The following is a 6000-nucleotide window of genomic DNA, read 5'->3' on the forward strand; positions in this document are numbered from 1 at the left end:
GAAGGGTCCCCACTTTGTTACGTCCCTGAAAGACAAGCTTACCTTGTGGTTAACTCAGTATCATTTACAACTTCAGGCTTCAAAATGGGCATGAGAATGTGAGGAGGTAAAAGGGACTTGATCAGCTTGATCAGTATGAACAGGAGGCCACAATGCCTAGGCAGCCATTTCCGGGGAGAAAAGGAGTCCCCAGGAAACCAGGGTTCTCCTCATGCCTCTGCCAGACAAAGAAGATGCAAACCTAATTTCAGCCCTGAGTCATGCCCCCAGCCCTGACAGTGTGCAAGCCATTTCCAGATTCTGAGATGGAATATGCAAATGGGGATGGAGAGTCAATAAGAAAACAAAAAATGATTTTCTCATCAAAGGTCAAGAAGGATGAGGGCTTTTTGCCTCCTCTGTTCTTCGGCGGTTCTTCTTCCTCTTCCCTCTCACCAATTCTCTCATTATCGTCTATCCCTGAGTTCCAACTCAAGAGAGGGGCCAAGTCCAGAAATGGATTCTGTCAGGCCAAGAGCATACCTGTTACCTCGCTGGTCTCTCAGCTGCCTCATTTCTCTCCCCACCCGCCCATATCTTTGGGCTCCTGCTTTAGCCACCACACAGCCTCAACTGTGGCACTTCTCAGCTCAAATACAGGGAACAGCCTCCCCCTGCCCTCCTAAAGCCGGTCATAGTAACGTTACTGCACGTGTGCTCAGGGACTGCACAAGGACTTTTCCTTTATTATGCCCAATGCCTCCAAAGACTCTGGGAGGATATTATTATTCTTATTATTGTTATTATCCCCAACGTCATGCAAAATGCACATTAGGTCACATCTGGATTTTCAGCTTTTTTCCCCAGCATTGTTCCTTAACCCCCAACCAAACTGACCTTCTCAACTGTTGCCCATTCAAGCCTGGTAGTTCTTTCCCTTTGGTTCTTGCTTGTGGTTTCCTTCCAGTGAGCATGCTCTCTTATTTCAGACCTATCCTTTTTGAAAGCTGATCTCAAACACACCTCCTGCATGAGGACTTCTCATTCCTCTCGGCCAAAAGAGCACGTTCTCTTAATTATCACAGATACTCTTGTACCACCTTTTAGGACCTCCGTTTGATCTTTTGCATCTCTCTCTCTTTCTCCTCTGCTAGACTGCCCATATTTTCAAGAGACTGAATATCATGGCACTGATGTCTGTGTTTGGCATTAGGCACACAACACGCATTTGCTCAAAGAGTGTCACATGGATAAATGCCAACCTTGAGGAGAAAACCTAATCTCTGTAGTGTCTTAGACATCTGCTTCTCTCATTGATTAGCTTACTTTTCCTAATTTACCTTTTCACTCACGTAAAAACCAACATCAAAGTAAGCCCCCTATAGTATTATATCATTTTTCAAAGTACATCAAATGATGACTATTTTTTTTAAATATTTTAATGTTTATTTATTTTTGAGAGAGATAGTCAGAGACAGAGACAGAGTGCAAGCAGGGGAGGAGCAGAGAGAGAGGGAGACACAGCAGAGAATCCGAAACAGGCTGCAGGCTCCCAGCTGTCAGCACAGACCCTGATGCGGGGCTCAAACTCACACACCATGAGATCATGACCTGAGTTGAAGTCAGTTGCTCAACCGACTGAGCCACCCAGGTGCCCCTAAATGATGACTATTTAATCAAGGTTCTGGTTGGCTCCACAGTAAATGGACCCTGACAAGAAATTAAGGGAGAAATCTATACAGAAAACTTTCTGTGCCTATACAGGTTTTCCAAGATTATCCACATTTTCATCTAGATGAGTTTGCACATTAGGAGAAATATGTTAATATTTTGCTTCATCCTTTTTCCCTATCCCTTTCCAAAAGTGGTGACAATAGCCACAAGAAAGAGGTGAAAATGTGGAGATGTAGAAAATAAAAGGATTTGTGAGTTGATCTGATTTATTAGTGCTACATTTCTATAGCAGTAACCATCTGAATATAAAAAGAAAACCAGGGCACCTGGGTGTCTCAGTGAGGTAAACGTTCAACTCTTCATTTCAGCTCAGGTCGTGATCTCATAATTTGGGGCAGGGAGCCCCACATCAGGCTCTGTGTTGACAAAACAAACTCTGCTTGGGATTCTCTCCCTCCCCCATTCTCTCTCTCTCTCCCCCAAAACGGATAGATAGATAGATAGATAGATAATTTAAAAAAGGAAACGAGTTCCCCAAATATTTCTTATATTAAGAAGTTTGATATTAAGCGAAATGTCCCCTTGGATTTATCTTTTTTTTTTTTAATTTTATTGTAATTATTTGGAGTTGATATGTAGAATTTAAAACCTGACCAATCTTTCCAAGGTGGTAAGAGAAATCTACTACCAAGTATAAGCAAGGATAGTATTCAAACATTAGTCTTACCAATTTTATTAAATGTATTTATTTCTTAGATGCTAAATCTTAAAAAGAGCTTGGGAAACAGAATTAACTTGCTCTCTTCCATAACTTTTGTGAATGTTGGGCTAATTGCTAAACTCTCTAAGCCTCATTTTCTGCATTATAGAATTAGGTAATATCATATAACTCAGAAATACAATGAGGAATTCAAGAAATAGTATGAAATACCCCAGTGTCATACGTGGTTCATAACCACACGTGTTAGTTTCCTTCTTATTTGTTTTTTATTTTTTGAGCGAGAGTCTCTAAAATTGTCACAAGCACATACATAATTAATTGAAAAAAAGAAAAGGGTTTTGTTCTTGAAATGATGGTCATGAAAATATCGTAAGACAATTTATTGGAAGTATGGATGAGATTGGGGAGGAACACAATAGGAAGAGGAAGTCCTCCAAGTTATATTTAAATACACCACATTTCAGTTTATATTGGTATTTGCATATAGTGCCCCTTCCAACATCATCTTGATAAGCAAGACCTTAAAGAAAGGCTTTTCTTGAAATTTTGGTCAAGAAAACATTTCAAATTTTTTAAAAAAAGATATCTTCATTGAAAGAAATAACATTTATTATTTTTTTTTAATGTTTATTTCTGACAGAGAGAGACAGAGACAGAGACAAACGGGGGAGGGGCAGAGAGGGAGGGAGACACAGAATCCAAAGCAGGCTCCAGGCTCCGAGCTGTCAGCACAGAGCCCGACGGGGGGCTCCAACCCATGAACCACGAGATCATGACCTGAGCCGAAGTCGGATGCTCAATCAGCTGAGTCACTCAACCACCCCAACATTTCAAAGTGATCGTTGACTTTGCCAGGACTGAAAAGAATTAGGGATCAATCAGTTACTGACTATATGCTACGTCCTTTTTAAAATCACATCTTCTTCCCATTTCTGCTTCTCTGCTCTATTCCGCGAATGTGCAGCTTAAGGGGCTACAATCATGATCTGGTCCTACATCAAATGCCAGGTGATACCCATACACAGCCACCCAAGATCTGAGACGCTTACATTAAAAAGTTGATTTGTGAATATATGAACGATGAAGTTTATCTCTCTCCTTTCACTTACAAATGTATATCCAGAGGCTCTGAGGGCTCTCAGGTTGCCGTTCAGAAATTGGAGAAAGAAAAACAAAAACAGGGATATGTGAGATATTTTCAAATATGAAAGAATATTCACTTCTGTTCATTTGTATTGATCAAGTCCTACATGTCACAAATATGCTTGAAATTTCCAGCATATTATTTAAATGCTGTATTTCCTGTTCCTCCTTTAAAGCTGCTATATGTGAGAAGGTATGCAGAGAAGCAGAAGATGTTGGATTTACAAATAATACATTTATAAAAATATGTGTAACAAATACGTGATATATAAACATATGCATCAAAAGGACATTCTTTATAAGATTGGGAGTGGCATGTGAGGTCACATGAATCTTCATGAACCTCCAAGAACAGTCAAATCCTATAAGTTGAGCGATATATGATGCAAAACAGGACCCCAGTATTTATTAAATGTATGTAAAATATAAATAAAGAAGGAAATAATAGTATGGGGCCACATAACTTAATTTTATAATCACTGAATTGGCAAAATCAATCAGAATCATGTCAAATCTAGCAGGGGGTTATATTTGAAGAGTGCTAGGGGTTCCCCGGGTGGCTCAGTGGGTTAAGCATCCGACGTCAGCTCAGGTCATGATGTCACAGTCTGTGAGTTGGAGCCTCGCGTCCAGCTCTGTGCTGACAGCTCAGAGCCTGGAGCCTGCTTTGGTTTGTGTTTCCCTCTTTCTCTGCCCCTTTTGTCCCTCTCTCTCTCTCTCTCAAAGTAAATAAACATTGAGGAGTGCTGAGAAAGGTATCACACTAGTAAGATAATTTGGGACTCATAATGCCCATTGAAGTGGTCATTAAAAATTAAAAACAAAATACTGTAGTGACATGGAAAAAAAAAAACCCACAAAATGTACCTGATGAGGAATATTTATTTTTGCTGAAAATATCCCACAATCACACACGGTATCATGAATTATTTTGCTTAAAATATTCCATAACGTCTCCTAGCACACCGTAAATCAATTTCTTTATTTTTTTCGCAAACAAATCTTTTCACACTTCCCCTTCACACTCATGATCATGCAGCTGAATAATGTTAAATTTTTCTGCTCCAGTTGACAGAGGATCCTGTTAGGAGGAAAACAGTGTTTGTCATTTTCTTGCTTCTCTATTCGGGGATGTTGCTGGGTAACGTTCTGATCATTACCACTGTCAAGGCCCCCCGGGGAACTCAGGAGTCCCGTGTGTATCTTCCTAGCCCACCGATCCTTATCTGACACCTGCTTCTGTACTTCCGTAGCCCCTGGAATGATTGTGGATGCCCTTTAAAAAAGACCACTATCTCTTTCAGTGAGTGCGTGATACAGGTCTTCCCATTCCATTTCTTTGGCTGCCTGGAGATCTTCATTCTTATCCTCATGGCCACTGACCGCTATGTGGCCATCTGTAAGCCCCTGCACTACACAACCATCATGAGTGACGGGTCTGTGCTGTGCTGGTGGCTATGGCCTGGGTGGGGTCCTGTGTACATTCTTTAGCTCAGGTTTTTCTGGCCTTGAGTTTACCCTTCTGTGGTCCCAATGTGATCGATCACTATTTTTGTGACTTGCAGCCATTGTTGAGACTCGCCTGTACAGACACTTACGTAATCAACCTACTCTTGGGGTCCAATAGCGGGGTCATTTGTACCCTGAGTTTTGTCATGCTGATGTGCTCCTATGTTAATATCTTGTATTCTCTGAGAAACCACAGTGCTGAAGGGAGGAGAAAAGCCCTCTCCACCTGTGTCTCCCACATCATTGTGGTCATCTTGTTCTTCGGTCCTTGCATATTTATATACACACGCCCTGCAACCACCTTCCCCATGGATAAGATAACAGCTGTGATTGGAGCGCCTGGGTGGCTCAGTCAGTTAAGGGTCCGACTTCAGCTCAGGTCATGATCTTGCGGCTCATGAGTTCAAGCCCCAGGGTCCGGCCCCATGGTCAGGCCCCACCGTACGGCTGCGACCAGCAGCATCCGGCTGCCACCGGCTCTGTGCCGACAACTCGGAGCCTGGATCCTGTTTCAGATTCTGGGTCTCACTCTCTCTCTGCCCCTCCCCCACTTGCGCTCTGTCACTCTCTCAAAAATAAACTTAAAAAAAAAAGATGATAGCTGTGTTTTATACAAATGGGAAATGTTTGCTCAACCCTCTGATTTATATGCTGAAGAATGCAGCATTGAAAAGTACCATGGGAAATTATGGCACAAGAAGTCGATCTCAGATGGCTAAACATGAATGGAAGCTTCAAGTATTTCTTCATAGTTTGGGCATACCTAGAAGCCTATAAAAAATATAATATTTTTTTCATTTTATTTAGTTTTGAGAGAGAGTGAGCACAAGCATGAGAGGGGCAGAGAGAGAGAGAGAGGGAGACACAGAATGTGAAGCAGGCTCCAGGCTCCGAGGTGTCAGCACAGAGCCCCACACAGGGCTCAAACCCATGAACCGTGAGATCATGACCTGAGCCCAAGTCGGACGCTTAAC

At 41.9% G+C, this 6000-nt stretch overlaps 1 pseudogene; it reads left to right on the forward strand.

The window, feature by feature from the left end:
* The first annotated feature begins 4573 nt into the window (after window positions 1–4573).
* On the forward strand, window positions 4574–5745 carry LOC147576486 (olfactory receptor 4C16-like; annotated as a pseudogene).
* Window positions 5746–6000: the final 255 nt, after the last annotated feature.

The sequence above is a fragment of the Puma concolor genome, chromosome D1 (genome assembly GCF_028749965.1).
Source record: "Puma concolor isolate L17-30 chromosome D1, mPumCon1.1.hap2, whole genome shotgun sequence".
Lineage (NCBI taxonomy): Eukaryota > Metazoa > Chordata > Mammalia > Carnivora > Felidae > Puma > Puma concolor.